Here is an 18,404-nt window from a genome sequence, read left to right as displayed (position 1 = left end):
ATAATTCTGAAGATTAGGTGGATAGACCGGAAAACTGCTGAAGAGATGCAGAATCAAATCGGGGAAAAATAAATTTGTGGTGGAACTTGACTATAAGAAGAAATCAACTGCTGGTAATCGTCCTGATGTATCAAGAATTGGTTAATACAGGTACATCAGGACTGGATTACAGGAAGCAGGTTCAGATGTGTGTTAAGTTACAGTGGATATGAAGACACTTGCACAGAATAAATTAGCAAGGACAGCTATATAAATCAATATACGGACTGAAGACCGCAAAAACCCCGGGAAGAGTTTGTCAGTGAACAGCAATATAAAAATGAAGCATGGAAGGCTGTTTTCTAGAGGTAAAGAATGAAATCTCAAAGTAAAACTGGTTTTCAACTTGCAAGGTACATCGATTACAATCAGGAAGTCAGTATGCGTAAAAGCAAAGAAAAAGAGAGAGAGAGTCAGATCCTCGAAGTCGCGGCTATTATCAGGTAACTTTTTACTATCCAAGAAGACCAGAATTGAAGAAATTAAAATCTTCGAAATAATAAAATCACTGACAGTATTTCGCTTACACACGAAATCACAATTCCGTGCACACATATACGCTACACACACTCACTCAACAAAAACAGCAATTAAACCAAGACAAGAGATTCGAAACGTATTAAAAGATACCCCATCAAATTCTAAAGCAACAAAGTCTTCATAAAATTTTTTATAATATACTCCAAATTTCTGGCTCTTTAGGAGAAGACAATGTTTACATTAACACGAAAACTATTATGCTTGCCACAACTGACACAATACAGACGTGCAGCGTGTAGGACTTCCCTCTGAAGCAGCGACACAAGGAGCACAGTATCCCGTATGGAACTGCAACATAATCGATTCATTCTCTCTGTTCGGACGTAACGGCACAACTTCAGCTGACCATAACTGATAACAGTTCACGTCCTCAAAACACGCTTCTGTGGTGCTGTCTACTCTAGTGATGGCTGGTAGTAGACAGTGCAAGACCAACTTGTGAGACACAGTTTTTGATCACCAGAGCGTGCGCCGGTGTCCCACGTAAAATAGTAAATCGTTCCGCATTGATTCATCGAGTATCGGCGTATGACACCGACGGTACCTGTCAGCACTTCAGATCGCAACTATCGAGCCATCTTGGTCCTATTCGAGAGAAAAAGACATGTCATTGTCTAGCTTCCCACACTTCATTGCCTGCCACATCCATAATTAATCATAACAAAAACTGCACTGAACTATCACCCACATGGTCACCCACACTTCTACCTTGCTGTAACAGTACGTTCCACAAACTTTCACGGAAATAAATATTTCTATGGTTATACTCGAATTCATGACTAACATTCACACTGCTACTTATGCTTGACTATTTCCCGGAATGGAGGTAGCGTTGTATTAGGAGCTGGCTTTGTATGTTGAGTGGCCGGCCGCGGTGGTCTCGCGGTTCTAGGCGCGCAGTCCGGAACCGTGGGACCGCTACGGTCGCAGGTTCCAATCCTGCCTCGGGCATGGATGTGTGTGATGTCCTTAGGTTAGTTAGGTTTAAGTAGTTCTAAGTTCTAGGGGACTGATAACCACAACAGTTGAGTCCCATAGTGCTCAGAGCCATTTGAACCATTTTGTATGTTGAGTTGCCAAAAGATAACAAGCAGGATCAAAGCACAAACAAACTTATAACGAAAGCAGCGACCGGTACTTGAAACAGCAGACAAACCGACAAATACATATCTACGAAAGCGGCTCCTCTTATTCCCTAAATACAGGAAAAATAGTAGACGCACGCAAACGATGGTCTTGCTTGTAGCTCCTTATCATATTTTATGAACCTGTATGTGCTCTTTCTGCTTTGTTTCTTCAAATGGAAACTGTAAAAAACCTGACAGATAGTTTCTTAAGACAAATTGTTACAGTATACCGAAACAGGTACAAGAGCTTAGGAACTGAGGAGCAGCTACGTACCTCATTACTATATTACTGCCGTTTTGAGATTATTTCTTACTTATTTCTTAGTACATTATAGAGCACTAACCGAATACCTGTTACAGTTATCACATATCGTATTTATTCTGCATATTTACTGCAATACTATCCATAGTATGTTACCTATTTGTTTATTTACTGATTTTGGCAATATGTGGAGCATAAAGTGTTGTGCTTGGTTATGTTCATCGATATAAGATTTTGTAGTCCAAGGCACTTGCAGTACTTATTATGGACTTCTAGATCTACTGTGGAGAAAGTGAGAGTGAGTGAGAGAGAGAGAGAGAGAGAGAGAGAGAGAGAGAGAGAGAGAGAGAGAGAGAAATAAAAGTAAAAATGAGACTGAGGTTCAGTGGAAGACTTCTCAGGAAATGTAGTCCACCGGCAAACAAACACACGAACACCGTCCAAACGGGCCTTGAAGGCCCAAAGGCCCGCCCTGACGCCGTGTCATCGTCAGCCCTTAGGCGTCTCCAGACGCAGATACGGAGAGGGACATGTGGTCAGCGCACCGCTCTCCCGGTCGTTCTCAGTCTTCGCGTCCAGTGCCCCTACTTCTCAATCAGCTAGCTCCTCAGTTGGCCTCACAAGGGATGAGTGCACCCTGATTACCAACAACTCTCGGCAGACCCGGACGGTAACCCATCCAAGCCCGACAACGCTTATTTCGGCATCTGACGGGAACAGGTATTACCACTGTGGCAAGGCCGTTGGCAGTACATCAACAAAGGAAGTAGCTTACGACAGGGATTCCCAAACATTTAGTTTGACGGAACACTTAGGTAATCCTGGTACTTTTATGGAACACCTTGTTCATTTTAAAGGTGAACAAGTTTTTTAAAGAATGAGAAAAGCTTACTTTATTCAGTGAATGCTTCAATTCTTAATCATAACTAAAAACACAAAAATCTTAATAAAATGTTTAAAAAATAAGAAAAAATGTTGGAAAACGCATTCACACCAATAATTTTTCCCGGAGCGCTTATTCACTTCCCCCAGATCACCTGGGTTCCGCGGAGCACTATTTGGGAAACCCTGGTCTACAAAACACTCGTTCTATCACTAGTTTAATATTGCTCGTCAGTCTGGGATCCACAGTAGACAGGTTGATAGAGGAAATAAAGAAGGTCCAAAGATCAGCAGCACGTTACAGGTTCATTTACTAAGCACGAAAGTGTCACGGAGATGACCAACCACCCGCAGTGGCAGATGTTGCAAGGAAGCCGTTCTGCGTCATTGTGAGGTTTATTTTTAGAGTTCCAAGGGTGCACGTTCCTATTATGTATATACCACGATATACAGTGTGTATCATAGTTAATACTGTAAACACATACAGTTGAAAGTACACGAAACTAGAAGCAAAAATGTCTCAGTAAACATAGGGTCGAAAACGCATACCTTTGGAGCTACGAGCAATTTTTCATCTTCGATACTGTGGAACAAATCTCTTCTACAACAAGTTCTTTGCATTCCATATTTCGAGAAGTGGTAGTAAAGGCCAAAATAAGCAAAAAAAGTCCAGGAAACATTTGCAGGAGCTCGAGGGTTCGATCCTGGGTAGGGGCGCATTTCTTTTTTATTTGCTAATTTCATTCTGTATCCTAAATTTACAACATTTTGCGACGCTGAAGCCGGCCAGTGTGGCCGAGCGGTTCTAGGCGCTTCAGTCTGGAACCGCGCGACCGCTACGGTCGCAGGTTCGAATCCTGCCTCGGGCATGGGTGTGTGTGATGTACTTAGGTTAGTTACGTTTGAGGAGTTCCAAGTTCTAGGGGACTGATGACCTCAGATGTTAGGTCCCATATTTCTCAGAGTCATTTGAACAATTTGCACGTGATGACTGGGTGTTGTGTGATGTCCTTAGGTTAGTTAGGTTTAAGTAGTTCTAAGTTCTAGGGGACTGATGACCTCAGAAATTAAGTCCCATAGTGCTCAGAGCCATTTGAACCCTTCTTAGCAAAGCTGCGTCCACAGTAACAAGAGCAGCATGAACACGAACCACCAATTCTGCCACATTCGTCCACGTGCTCCTGCAGGTGTCCCCAAAGGAAGAAATCCAGTCGATTTAGGTCAGGTGAACGTGGTGGCCATACGACTGGATCTCCATGTTCGAGCTATTTTCCTGGAAATGTTCTGTCCAAATACTGTCGCACATTAATTCCAGAGTGTGGAGGTGCACGCACCGTCATGTTGGAACCATATTCTCTGCCGAACATGCAGTGGAACGTCTTCCACCGCGGCAGGCAGACAGTTTGAGAGGAATGTGTGATATCTTCGTGCAGGTAACCGGTCAGGCTACATGAAAAGGCTCGAACACCTGTCATCCAATATTCCGATCCAGATGCTGATACCAAAGCGAACTTGATATCCATGATCGCAGGTGACTTGCAGGTTAACCTCACACCAATGGTGGGCATTGTGGTATTGACGACACCCTCACGAGTGAATGCCGTTTCATCCATCCTGTTGTTGTTGGTCCACTGATGGCGACCTGCAGGATGCAGGTGTTGAGTTAAAGCTTAATGACAGGGTTGCAGCCCATGCTCGTGCAGCAGGTTAACGACCGTGTGTTGTGAGACACACACAGCTGCCTTGCTACGCTACGTGTCCTTCGCTGAGATTCTTGGTGTATGACCTCCAGAATAGATTCCTCAGTAGCTGGACTACGGCGAGTCCGTGGATGACCTCTGTCACGCGAAGATGGAAGAAGAGAACCTGACTCCCGAACGGGCAGCTCCAGACGACGGAACACATTTTTATTTGGATAACATTGACGCGGATATCTAACAGCATATTTACGAGCAGAACCACCAACGCGGTTATCAGATGCACCAAGCATATCCACATATTCATCGTTTGTGTATGCCATACATCTGCCACCGCGGTTTAGAGATTTACACTGAGAAAATTCTATACGCTTATGCATATACATTGGTGTCTGTCACAGGCTCGTTTCTCCGCTCGCAACTAGTCCCTGTCTGGTGGACAGCGCATGCAGTATAAACACGCCGTCAGTCCTGCTCGCTGTTCCACCTAACACGCATTGCACCTTTGGAAAATATTGCCCTGCATGAGTCATCCCGACACCGCTAATTGTGAAATATTGGGTTTCGAATTACACTGTTTCCCTAATGGTAACAGACGTGATGTTTTCACAATCCTATCGATAGAATGATAATAATAATGCATTTTGATACATACTAAAAAGCATACGGTTACCAGACTCAATGTTGAAACACATACTTATAGGAACCGAGTTTGGACATGATTCACAAAGCATATTCCTAGTCCTACTGGTGATGTAAGGCGCTAACGAAATGTAATGGACCTGAACGAGGCAAGAATAATAGTTGGTACTAACCTATGGGACCATTGGAGGAGGGTACAAAGAAAACAGGTTTCGCATCTAGTAGATGAAGTGGTACGAATAAATTCAGGCCCACGACGTGGAAAGGGGATTTTGTCCGCAGCTCGTGGTCGTGCGGTAGCGTTCTCGCTTCCCGCGGGGTTCCCGGGTTTGATTACCGGCGGGTTCAGGGATTTTCTCTGCCTCGTGATGACTGGGTGTTGTGTGATGTCCTTAGGTTAGTTAGGTTTAAGTAGTTCTAAGTTCTAGGGGACTGATGACCATAGATGTTAAGTCCCATAGTGCTCAGAGCCATTTGAACCAATTTGAAAGGGGATTTTTCAAAGCTGACCTATCTTCCATTTCTACGATTTTAGTATGTTAGTGCAAATTTTTTCTGGAGGACCCGCTGCAATCACTGTTGTCGATTTAGATGCCAGATACCGTACCACCTGGACAACATTTACCAAATAAAAAACATATACCTCAACGCAGGATCGAACCATTAACCCCCTGCTTGCTAACCCAAAACTCTATCCACTGCACCAACAGTACAGCAGACTAACATGTGCTGACAGACGTAGTTACCATACATGTGGTTACAGTGTTTCCAGATTGCCACTCTCTAACGTCCATTTTCTGCGGATGTACTCCCCGGACGAAATTCTGTGAGAGACATTTTCTTATCACTGGTATGTGAGGAGTCGCGCCGCGATGCACTAGTACGCGAATTTCACTTTTCCCCAAATGTGTGTGTGTGTGTGTGTGTGTGTGTGTGTGTGTGTGTGTGTCGCGATAATGCTATGAAGATAAAATTAGAGACTTGAGCGCGCTCAGAGGCTTACTGGCAATCGTCCTTCCCTCGAACCACTCGCGATTGGAATAGGAAAGGCGGCAGTGACAGTAGTGCACACAGTACCCTCCGCCACATACCGCAAGTTTTCTTGATAAGTATAGCTATAGATGTAGGTTGTTGGAAATAGTACACTCTTGGTTTCCTTGCACGTGTGAACTTGATCACAAAGTTATTAATCGAGACATCTGATATTAGCATGAAATTCAAGACATAATGTAACTTGTTTTTCACGTAGTATTTTTCTGATGTGAAAATCATCTCAAGGTCAAGAAAAAGTGCTATGACTGACTGGGGATCGAAAAAACAATCAGTTTTCTAGTCTGAAAGTAATACATCAATATGGTATGAAGCCTGTGTCATTGGGATGTTAACTTTAATTTCAGATTTGTATCATACTCTGCCATCGATGCCCTTATCTCTTGTGAGTAACCCAATCATTCATACAGTCAACACATTCGTGTGCACTTTATGCGGTACTCATTGCACTCTTTTTCACTGCTTGTCCTACATTATTCAGCGTACCATAACTAGAAATTGGATGTCCTCCCACTGCTGATTTATTGTGTTACACCACACATTCTAACGTTTCGCTGTAACTCCGTTAAGGTCAATACTCGTCATAGGGCAAGAACTTTCGTGTCCCCTCCCTCCATTGCTACAATTTCTTTTTATGTTATTTTGCAAGAATTACATATCTAAAACGTTGCAAGCAGAGGTTCAGCTTCGCGAATAATGCAGCTGACACGTATTTGGGAGGCAAGGCTTTCATATTCTCACCTGGTCATTCTGATTTAAGTTTTCTGTTATGTCCCTCACGACACACTTAAAAGAGTAATCGACGATTCATCTATTTGTCCTCGTCCAGCTCCTATAGCGCTCAGTCCCTAATATATCGACGTCGATGTGACACTGAAGACAAACAATTTGTGTTTCCTTTCATAAGACAATGAATGAACTATTTTTGGAACGTGTCCAGGAATATCTGTAGACTGACTTCCAGAATATTCTCCACAATGTCTTGCAGTACGTCTGTCTACGTGTAAAATCAGTGTCTTGTGAAATGCAACTGGCATGCTGTGCAGTTGTACGTTATTACCTCTTCGTTCGTACCACTCAGTTCCACTGTTCTAGAATAGCCAACTCTTATTTTAGACTCAGCAATAAGAGATAGAGATATAGGTTTACGCTCGAAGAACACGAAGGTGCTTTTCTGACTGCATGCGGATTGGCGGACAGCTGGGTCACGGACTCCCTGTTAGAGAACCGCCAACGCCAACGACCTCGATGCTCCCGAAAGACGTAGTAGCGGAACATATTTATCCAACATTCGCCTTCTGTAAGTAAGACGTCCTTTGTAATCACCTAATTCATTCTGTTCTTCATGATACAATAACCGGATCGCCCGGGGGGATAGGGAGGAGTGGGGAGGGGGGGGGGGAGGATGGGCTTGTTGGTGGCTGAAGCCGTTTTATGTTGCTCTTCCAAACCATGGCCGGCCGCGGTGGTCTCGCGGTTCTAGGTGCGCAGTCCGGAACCGTGCGACTGCTACGGTCGCAGGTTCGAATCCTGCCTCGGGCATGGATGTGTGTGCTGTCCTTAGGTTAGTTAGGTTTAAGTAGTTCTAAGTTCTAGGGGACTGATAACCACAGCAGTTGAGTCCCATAGTGCTCAGAGCCATTTGAACCATTTTGCCAAACCATGTTGGTAGTTACTGGTACATATATAAACACCTAGCATAAACATAATTGTCAGAAAATCTTTTCCGAAAGCATTTGCGCAAAATGTAGCTTAAGTGAAACGTGAACGACAAACGGTACAGGCAAAACGAGAATAGAAGCTTTTAAAATGTGGTACTAATGAAGAATGATGAAAACTAAATCGGTAGATCAGATACCTAATGACGAGGCACTGAATTGTATCGAGGATAAAATAGATCCATGGCACAAGATTAAATGATGGGATAGACGGACAGGTGTGGTTGCTAGGTGCTAAGGGATTACAAGTTTGGTACTGAAGGTAAGTGTGGGGGTACACTGTAGAAGGCAATCAAGGCTTGAATACAGTAAACAGATTCAAAACAGTGTGGGTTGCTGTAGTTATCAAGAGAGAAATTGGCCTACAGCAGACTCACCGATGTGAGGAGCTGTATCACACCAGTCTTACGAATCAAAACCATCATCACAGCGAAACAACAACAACAACAACAAAACACTATGCTAAAAGAGGACAACTATTTATATCTAACTCTAAATTTTTTCAAGGATATGAGTGATGAGTTGCTATTAAAAATCATTAAAAATTGAGTATCCCTTAACAGTAGTTACCTACTCTTTCCTTTGTTGCGATTTAATGCTGTTAATATAAGTCTAAGCACCAACCAAATTGACACGCTTAAATAAACAGATGTTCCTTGCCCTTTCTTTTACCTGTCAGAAGAAGCGGTGATGAAGCAGGTTTCCTCAAGGTTGGACCTGTGATGTTTGATGAAGACCTTTCGAAATTATACTGGTGAAAACTTGGACCAGAACACTACGAACTGTAGCCGGCCGAAGTGGCCGCGCGGTTCTGGCGCTGCAGTCTGGAACCGCGAGACCGCTACGGTCGCAGGTTCGAATCCTGCCTCGGGCATGGATGTGTGTGATGTCCTTAGGTTAGTTAGGTTTAACTAGTTCTAAGTTCTAGGGGACTAATGACCTCAGCAGTTGAGTCCCATAGTGCTCAGAGCCATTTGAACCAACTACGAACTGCCCATGGCTCACCGTGTATAGAATAGACTGTTGAAAATGTTCAGTGAATGACGTTCCTGTGTGTTGCTCGATATTTCTTACGGATCAGTAAAGTTAAGTTCATTAGACATTTTTAGTAGTACTTTACTGGAAATGTATACTAAGTAAAGTTTGTAGACATCAGCAGCAATAAGATATGCCTGATAATACACCTTCAATTTGCATGGAAGTATGGAGTACAGGAGAACATACCACAGTATTCATTAAAGTGTGCACAAACTCAGGACGACCAATCTTGAGACCACACGGAATGTCCGATACATATAAAGTGGGTATGCATCCTTCGAGATTACACTCAAAAGCCAAATGCAAACCATTCTACCTTGTAGTTCAATCAACGCGGCACACTTTCAACTCATAGCTAAAGATGATAATCTTTTGTGATCAGGAAGGAAATAGATCTCTTGGCCGGATATGTACCGTAGTTCCTGGGCTATGAATTCAAATAATAGGGACGCCAATAGCAAGAGTAAGTAATCGCTTATGCATCGTCTTCACAGTGTTAGATTTATAGACACTGAATATGTAGATCGTACTGAACGTTTTGTGTGTTATCTCTTTCTTCCAGCACTAACGCTGCACCTACCGTCAAGTAAAAGACGACATGACGTTAGTTACAGTGCCATTGTACGCAGGCTGTGTTATCTCGTTCTTCCAGGGCTAGCTCTGCACCTAACGTCAAGTAAAAGACGCCATGACGTTAGTTACAGTGTGTCATTGTAAGTAGGCTTCTCCTCTAAACCTATTTCAAATTTCGCAACTGCCCATTGTTTACCTGCAATTACCTGTAACTAATGTCACTTGCACCAGATAAATATCCCTCGGTATATCTCTAACTCGTTCACGGTGTTACGTCTGGTGAGAATTCTTTAAACCAGTAAACACCAGTCCCAGTAACAGTTTTACGTCATCTCCTAGCGAAGATACGCACCTTTCCTTCTGAACCACATAATCATATTGTTGTGGATTGACATGAAACAAAGTCGTAATTATTTATTTGTTATCAGTTGCATATTCCTGCAAGTACCTAATAAATGGGACTTCCTAGCAGATTAAAAAGCTGTGTGCCGGACCGAGGTTCGAACTCGGAACCTTTGCCTTTCGCGGGCTTATGCTCTCTTCTTCTACTAACGAATGCATTCAACTTCTTACCAGACAATTCTTCTCCACGGTGTTTTGAAAGTAATGGTACTTAGGTCTCAAATGTCGATGATAAATTTTCCAGTAAACGCTGCGTCACAATATGTCTCATACGTTTGCGTTTTAATAAGTCTTACTGCAGGAGCGTTAATAATTTCTCCCTCTAAAATTCTGACTTTTACTTCCTAGCGAAATAGTGATTTTTTTGTAAACGTTGCTACACACATCTTGATGCTCACTTTGTTAATGCTACCACTGCACTTATCAGATTTACAATACTGTCAAGTCCATTGTGTCGTTGTGCACGTCGAAGATTTGTTTCCCATCGTCTATCCAGTCCTACCTCTCGTTGCCACAAGGAACCTAAGTAGTGAACTCGAGATAAACATCTTCTGCGCTTGCAGCTGCTGTACACTGCACGTGGCGGTCGTGATCGAGAGGTTACGTAGCACTCTTCGTCACTGAAGCAACAGTCGGCTGCCCGTCAAAGCAGCGATTCGTAAATATTGGTATCTTCCTGTTCTTACACACTTCTGTAAACCTGCACTGTTCCGTTTGTTTGGAGATTACATCATGAAATCCATAATTTGATCGGGTCCAAATAATCCTTCGTTCTCACACCTTTTCCTGTTACCCGCGTAGTATAGGCCTACTGAATAAGAACGTTGATTAAGCATAAACCGAAAGTTTTTGACCGTTAAGTGCTCTAATGAAATGGTCTTACACTAACACTAGTGCTGTCGTGAAGTGCCGGCCGAAGTGGCCGTGCGGTTGTAGGCGCTGCAGTCTGGAACCGCGAGACCGCTACGGTCGCAGGTTCGAATCCTGCCTCGGGCATGGATGTGTGGGATGTTCCTAGGTTAGTTAGGTTTAACTAGTTCTAAGTTCTAGGGGACCTCAGAAATTAAGTCCCATAGTGCTCAGAGCCATCTGAACCCTTCTTAGCAAAGCTGCGTCCACAGTAACAAGAGCAGCATGAACACGAACCACCAATTCTTCCACATTCGTCGGTGGAGTAGAGTACACGTGCTCCTACAGGTGTCCACAAAGGAAGAAATCCAGTCGATTTAGGTCAGGTGAACGTGGTGGCCATACGATTGGACCTCCATGTTCGAGCTATTTTCCTGGAAATGTTCTGTCCAAATACTGACGCTGTGGCAGTTTTTGTATGCCCACGTCATACCAGGTCGCCGCCTTGCTGTTAAGAAAAGTATCAATCCCTTTTTTCACCTCGTCGTCGGAGCTGAATCGCTTTCCGGCCAAATGTTTTTTTAACCTAGGCAAGAGGTGATAGTCACTGGGCGCCAAGTCAGGACTATAGGGTGTGTGGGTGATTATGTTCCACTGAAAGTGTTGCAGGAGAGCAACGGTTTGCCGAGCGATGTGTGGGCGAGCGTTATCATGGAGGATGTGTACGCCCTTGCTCAACATTCCTCTTCTCCGGTTCTGAATTGCCCGTTTGAGGTTTTTCAGAGTCTCACAGTACCTGTCAGCGTTAATTGTGATCCCAGCGATTCATCTCCGACGACGAGATGAAAGAAGAGGTTCATAACTTTCTGAACAGCATGGCGGCGAGCTGGTTATGTCATGGGCATACAAAAACTGCCACAGTGTATATAAAAATGCACCGACAGAAAAGGCCATTATTTCGAAAAATAGCTAAATGTTCAATCTGTAAACCATTGCAGAAATAAACATGTCTATGTACTTATAAAAAAATAAGAGACCTAACTTTTTGGATTACCTTCGTACAAAGGCACATAGTTTTGAAGCCGTATATGGCTGGCTTCTTAGGCATATACATGCGAAATTTGCACCTTTCCCGAAAGGGTACTAGCATTTCATCAATTATTACGTTTGCTCTTCGATTATAAAACTTTTGATGAAACTATATAAAAAATTCCCATACATCTCGAATCGCTGCAAGTCAGCCTTCCTAGCACCCCTTTTAGTAGCACAGTGCAAACGCAAGCAAGGCAAAATGAATAAAAATGTATGAATAGTAACATTGGCTGAAACACATCGCCGGCCGGAGTGTCCGTGCGGTTCTAGGCGCTACAGTCTGGAGCCGAGCGACCGCTACGGTCGCAGGTTCGAATCCTGCCTCGGGCATGGATGTGTGTGATGTCCTTAGGTTAGTTAGGTTTAATTAGTTCTAAGTTATAGACGTTTGATGACCTCAGAAGTTAACTCGCATAGTGCTCAGAGCCATTTGAAACACATCACGACTAGTCCTATCAGTAGCAAAAAGTCTGACATTATTTTCATGATTACATTTCATTATTCCAGACAAATATAGCAGACCTGGAAATGCTCTCAACTATCAAATCTAACAGTTTTATGAATGCTGGTTGAGGAGCTCTGTATTTGTTTGACATGTTATGTATCTTGATGTTTATATTGGTAGGTATTATTTGTAATAAATCTTCAGTAATGAGCAATTACGAAGCAGATAATATGTCCCTTGAATCAAGCATTTTTACTTCGCATCTAGCGCCTGGAAGCTACCGACTGTATTGTGTCCAAGGATACGAGTTGTAGAAGGAGTTTCTTGTGACCACATGTAGCACAGCTTTTTCCAAAAACGCACTTGCAGCAGAAGTCACATAACACCCCTCTTCATCTGATTCTTCACAACTACTTTCTGACGTCATTTCAGATGTGGAATCATGATCACTTGACAGAAATTCTTCTACGTCTACTGTGCTCTCCTAAACAAACTGCAAAAACGCAGGATCATTCACTATTCTGTCTAACCCGTCAGCTGTTAACGCTTGTATGATATCATCCTGAAAAATAATGCATACATTCATAAATATTAAGATTCTCATTTATATTTTACTCACTTCGAAGTACTCCGAGGCTTAAATCGCACAAAACACTAATAGAAAGAATGGAAAGTAACTTACGTCAAAATTTGGCGGGGTATCTGAGACCTGTTTATCTCAGAAACTATGACAGGAAACACTCCACGTTAAACGGCATAACTTCACTGAGAAATACCAGGAGCACAAAAGCCATCTGTTGTTTCGTTCACACGCCTGGAGTTCTCCAGGACCACACTAGAACGCTTATGGGTTAATAACACCCGCAGCTCGGCGAGTTGCTAATACAGTTCAGCAACGCAACGCGAATTATGCCGCTACTGGAGGTCACATTAACGGTTCACGGCGGCACTCGCCCAGCTGGTTCTCTGCATAACGGATCCAACGAATTCGTTTCTGGGTCTTACTTGTATAAGCTCCCGTCTCTTCTACAACCGAACGGTGTGATAGCCATCCATTTGTTGCGGAAGTCGGAGTTGGTGTACCTGAATGGGCGTTCGCTATTTCATGATAATAAGTCGTAGTATAGCCCACACCGGGGTGAGATTCTTTCGACTAGAATCCTCGTAGGCAGCTTAACGGATCGTCAGCTGGGTACGAGGAACTCAGTGTATCCTGTAGTTGACCACTTCAGTAGAGGAAACCTACTGTTTGACACTGAATATCGCTCCCGGAGGTTAGCCATCAACTAACAGTAGCAATAATCTCTATAGCGTTAAACCAGGTGTAGCAATGGCGAAATGTAAATACCAATAGGATTGTTGACTGACTATATATATGGTGCTCGAGCTCTGCATTGTGAAATAATAAGAATATCGCTTCTCTTAAGTACCCGAGCGGATAGCCGCTCACGTTAGTACGCCGCTTCCGGGATCCGGGCGCGCCTGCCGGTCCGCATCGAAGCCCCCTGTTGATTAACGACGAGGTCCAGTGTGTCGACCAGTCTGGTTGTGGTTTTTAGGCGGTTTGCCACATCCGACGAAGTGAATGCTGGGGTGGTACTCACATCCCGCCTCAGTTCTACGATTTGCGAACATTTAGAAACAATTTGCAATCTTTCAGATGGATAACAGTACATGCAGACAGAAGGGCATCCGGCTGTCCTCTAACAATAGATTAACAGTGCTTCATCCGATAATAACCATGCCACCCCCGTGTAGGTACGGGATAAAGGCAAATGAAAGTAAAGAAGACCGTTTCTCTTACCTACCTTTGAGAGATTTCTTGCCATTCTTGTAGACTTAACCGCAATCTAAAATTAAGGACGGGGATGTATTCGCCATAAGACGTCTTTACTTATGCTTTCCTCCCATGCTTTGCCATTTGTCCTGTAAATCATCACAGACAGAGCTCTGTGCCAGTATCGAATGAAGGTATCGGCGAAGACCCAGCTGACATCATCTCAAGCTACGAAGTAACGGCTGACGTCTTTTGAGGCACTACCGTCTAGATTCAGTATATTGCCAACTGATCATAAAAGTGACTAATGTATGAGAAAAGATTCGAAACTCTCATGCACAGCAGCGTAAAATTTGAGTAGCGTTAGAAGAAATTCTGCACACGCTCGTAGAGCTACCACGAAGAAATCTCTCCTTTGTCTGAAACGATAAATGCGATTTTTATGTAATATGTCGCGAGTTGTTGCTGACGGTTATAAGATACTTTCAAATATATGTATTCTGTTAGACAAAGGTGGAGTTGTGTAGTGACACTGAACGTACATGAACTCTGGCTATATGCTATTCCTCCAATGAAGGTTTGGCTATAGAATATTACGCAATGTATGACGTGTGTATTGTCAGACGTGGAATACAAACTCTGACCTTCAGTGACTTTCAATTAGACAGCAAATGTAGGGAAAGTGCGCAAAACAACGCCACTATAATCTCAGTTGAAAAGTTGCACCTGAAATTGCACGAAAACTTATCACGAAATGGTTGACATGACTTAAAGGAGACTAATATCTACGAATGTCTTTTTTGTCTTCTTTTTAGGTTTACTTTTAATTTCGAGGTCTATATAAAGGGGGATTCAGCTGACCTTACCGATCCATTTTACGCCATCCACACTTCTTCTGAATCAGGAACGGTATCCAGACAGGCGACAGCCACGTAATCGGTATAAGTTCTTTCTCAAATCCTTGAGTGACTGTTAGCAAATAGAATAAACTGTACAAAATATGAGTGACGATTGACAATGAGTTACACAGTATTTTTGGAGGAAGATATACCATACTGCTGCTATATTTATCCAAGTGTCTCCAATGTTTCTTTGTGTAATTAGAGATGTTGTTATACAGTTGGATGTGTCTGTAAGTTTATTCTGTTTATAGTACTTAATCTTTCGTAAACAGTTCATTATAAATAACGAAATAAATGGAAAATATCAAAATGGGTAGCATGGAAGTAACAACTTTCCGGTATGTAACGCAATGAAAATGTATGTATATGTAGGGTGATTCAGTTGCACCTACCGATGTCGTTGTATGCTACCCACATGATAGAAGAATGTTGTTGGCCAGTTCGGTTAGCAGACGAGAAGGACAATGCCAAAATGCCTCACAATGACTGGCAAAATATACGAAGACAACTTAGACCTAGTGTACAAATTTTGTTTACGAAATTATTTTGGCACATAAACTTGGCGACCATGTATTACCGTAACTTTTTCATTGGGGTGTGTACTGAAAAGTAGTTACTTCCACATTTCCCATTTTTGTGCCTCGGGGGTTCCGATAGTAAATGAAATGATCGTATGGCATTGTTGGGCGGGAGGCCCCATGCGGCGAAGTTCGGCCGCCGTACTTTTAGTTGACGTCACTTGGGCGACTTGCAAGTCAATGATGATGAAATAATGCCAGTCACTACGAGGCAGAAAAAAAATCGCTGATCCCGCCGGGAATCGAACCCGGGACCCCGTGCGCGGGAAGCAAGAACGCTACCGCAAGACCACGAGCTGCCGACATGTTACGATAGTGATACAAAGTAAAGTTGCTGAACTGTTCACGAAAGAAACGAAAATTTACAGACACATCCAAAACCTATATGACTACACCACTAATTACTCAATGAAAGATTCGAGACACTTGGATAAACATGGTAGAAGTAAGGAATATCTTGGTCCAAAACTACTGTGTAGCTCATGGCCACTCTTCACTTGTATTCTTCGCAGTATGATTCCGTTTGCTAACAGTCGCCCAGAGCTCTGAGAGGGAACTCAGATCGATTATGTGGTTTTCGCCCGCCTGGACACCGTTCCTGATTCAGAAGTAGTGCTGGCAGCATAAAACTGATCTCTACAGGGAGGTGAATCAGCGAGTATAGGTAAGGATTGTGATTACCGTAGAATTTGGCCTAAATATTTATAGCTGTACTTGTTACAACTGAAATATACACATTTTAGAGGTAAAATAATATACTGTGGCGGTTAGAGAATATAGATACATTTTGAGTGACAGTAAAAATTTAAACTGTGTTGGTGAAGGCAATGACGCGAGACAGGGCGTGCGCTCTATCACCTCTTTTACATGGGACTCCCTAAGCCGGATTTCGTAAACCGATTTCCCAACACCGCTTCTGGGTTGTTTTGAAAACACTTCAAAACAGATTCTGGAAATCCGCTTCTGGTTCCGGTTTTTTAATTCCGCAACTGATTTTTGCTCCCATGTAAACGCGGGTTTCGCCTTGTTTTCAAAAATTTTCAGCTAATATGGACGGAGTGGCTTTTGCATAGTGTAGGATAAGTAGAAATATTAGACTGGCGCAGTTTACACCTCGTCTAATTGAAGAGGAATAGCGACTGTGCTGACTAAATCATAAACTCCAACAGCTGTTTTCCAGGCGCCATGTTTAACTGGGCTAGCAAATCCACTTTAGACCTTAACATGTAAACACGACAGCGAAAAACGGTTTCCGTCTTTCTGAAGGCGTGTCGCATGTAAACGTAGTGTATGACGGACGCCCTGTGAACGCCAGCAGTGAGCGCGCGTGTAATGAGGACGAGCGCAGCGCGCACAGTACTTACGGTTGCGGAGGTCTGCGAGCTCGCCGCACGGCCGCGCAGGCTGGAGTGTCGACTTGTCGGCGCAGAGCTGGCGACCTGCTGGCGCTTATGTAAGGGGGACAAGCCGGCTATTGGTTGTCTGCGAACACCTGCTGCCTCTGGGCCCCCGCAGAACTCACTGACTCTGGAAGAGGCGCACCCACCATCACTAGCGCCGCTGTGTAAATCTAGGGAAACGACGACTTCTTGAATATGAAGAGGGCGGCTCTCACAAGGGAACCTCCCCATCGCACCCCCCTCAGATTTAGTTATAAGTTGGCACAGGGATAGGCCTTGAAAAACTGAACACAGATCAATCGAGAAAACAGGAAGAAGTTGTGCGGAACTATGAAAAAAATAAGCAAAATATACAAACTGAGTAGTCCATGCGCAAGCTAGGCAACATCAAGGAGAGTGTCAGCTTACGAGCGCCGTGGTCCCGTGGTTAGCGTGAGCAGTTGCGGAACGAGAGGTCCTTGGTTCAAATCTTCCCTCGGGTGAAAAGTTTAATTTTTTACTTTCAGATAATTATCAAAGTTCAGGCACTCACACATAATCAACTTCGCTCTCCAAAATTCCAGGACATGTTCAGATTTGCTTGGACATGTGCAGGATTTGACGGTCTACGCACGGAAACATTTGAAAACGTAAAAAAACATATGTTTTGACAGAGCACAGGGAAAACTGTGCGACTGTGAAACTGTTGCATTCATTTGTTGCAGTTTATGTGACAAACTCTTATGTTTTCATCACTTTTTTGGGAGTGATTATCACATCCACAAGAAAACCTAAATCGAGCAAGGTAGAAGAATCTTTTTACCAATTCGCCAAGTGTACAAGTTAGGTGGGTCGACAACATATTCCTGTCATGTGACGCACATGCCGACACCAGTGTCGTATAGAATATATCAGACGTGTTTTCCTGTGGAGGAATCGTTTGACCTATGACCTTGCGATCAAATGTTTTCGGTTCCTATTGGAGAAGCACGTCCTTTCGACTACTAATCGCACGGTTTTGCGGTGCGGTCGCAAAACACTGACACTAAACTTATTACAGTGAACAGAGACGTCAATGAATGAACGAACAGATCGTAACTTTGCGAAAATAAAATTTTCACTCGATGGAGGACTTGAACCGAGGACCTGTCGTTCAGCAGTTGCTCACTCTAACCACGGGACCAAGCCGCTCCTCAGCTTGTCTTTTCCTTGATGTTGCCTATCTTGCACATGGACTACTCAGTTTGTATATTTTGCTTATTTTTTCATAGTTCCACACAACTTCTTCCGGTTTTCTCGATTGATCTGTGTTTAGTTTTTCAAGGCCTATCCACTGTGTCAATTTATAACTAAATCTGAGAGGGGTGCGATGGGGAGGTTCCCTTGTCAGGAAACTAATTGTTGACGGCACA

The 18,404-nt window shown here is 43.4% G+C and overlaps 1 protein-coding gene across 1 annotated transcript in view; it reads right to left on the bottom strand.

The window, feature by feature from the left end:
• LOC126234505 (glucose dehydrogenase [FAD, quinone]-like) overlaps nt 1-17,090 on the bottom strand; it is a 176,829-nt gene extending 159,739 nt beyond the window's left edge. The window contains exon 1 of the mRNA XM_049943198.1: nt 16,978-17,090. The gene's annotated coding sequence lies outside the window, so the exon portion shown is untranslated. The remainder of the gene's footprint in view (nt 1-16,977) is intronic.
• Nucleotides 17,091-18,404: the final 1,314 nt, after the last annotated feature.

This window comes from Schistocerca nitens, chromosome 2, assembly GCF_023898315.1.
Source record: "Schistocerca nitens isolate TAMUIC-IGC-003100 chromosome 2, iqSchNite1.1, whole genome shotgun sequence".
Lineage (NCBI taxonomy): Eukaryota > Metazoa > Arthropoda > Insecta > Orthoptera > Acrididae > Schistocerca > Schistocerca nitens.
The sequence above is the reverse complement of the archived record's forward strand: the minus strand, read 5'-3'. Positions and strand labels throughout refer to the sequence as shown.